This window comes from Myotis davidii, unplaced genomic scaffold, assembly GCF_000327345.1.
Source record: "Myotis davidii unplaced genomic scaffold, ASM32734v1 scaffold89, whole genome shotgun sequence".
Classification (NCBI taxonomy): domain Eukaryota; kingdom Metazoa; phylum Chordata; class Mammalia; order Chiroptera; family Vespertilionidae; genus Myotis; species Myotis davidii.
The window spans coordinates 825,411-826,229 of record NW_006300372.1 but is presented as its reverse complement, the minus strand read 5'-3'; positions in this window follow the sequence as shown (position 1 = coordinate 826,229).

Below are 819 nucleotides of genomic sequence, written 5' to 3'. Positions count from 1 at the left end.
GACATAATGAGCCAAACAGCCTTATTCCCACTGCAGCATCAGGGCTCTCTGAACATAGTACCTCCGGATAAGGAAATTGAGGCAGCAGAGCCTCCCACGAAGGTCTCATTGCTGAGGGCACCAGGCCCTGGGCCTCCGGTCACCCAGCATGCTGACCCAGGCTGGCCCTGCTGGCAGGGGCCACCTCCCTGTCCTCCCCCCTCATTTCCTCTCAGGGCCCTGACAATGAGTCATTAGTAAAGGAATTTTAATGGCAAAAGCACACAGTTCTGGGTCTGTGGACAAGACCATCCCCTGGGGCTGTGTGGAGACCGCAGTGACTGAACAGCCAAGGATTTCTGGTCCCTTGAAAACATCTCTCTCACGACTTTCCCATCCTTCCCTCTCCACAGCGAGAGCTTAAAAATATCCCACCTCCACGCTTGGCACCTCAAATGGAACCAGCACTTAATTTGTAACGACTGAGGGGGAAGGAGGGCCACATCTGGCCATCACCACACGACACCCAGTGTCCCTGGACAGTCTGAACTGCCCCTTGGCCCAGGCATGGTCAGGAGGCAGCAGTAATCAGAGAACCAGAAATGCTAACAGGAAGGGAAGAGGCTGGCTCCCCGAGCAGTGACTTTTCCACAGAGGTGCCCCTCGGAGGCTCATGGCGATCTGCAGGGTGCCGCTCTGTGCTCAGCTCCGCGAGGGAAGCATCGGGTTAACCACGCTCTGTACTGCAGGACTTCTTGGAACCCTGAATATGCTGATGTGCTTTGTGAATCTATAAAAAGGGGACGTCTAGTGCAGCGCTTCCCAAACTTATTTGACCAC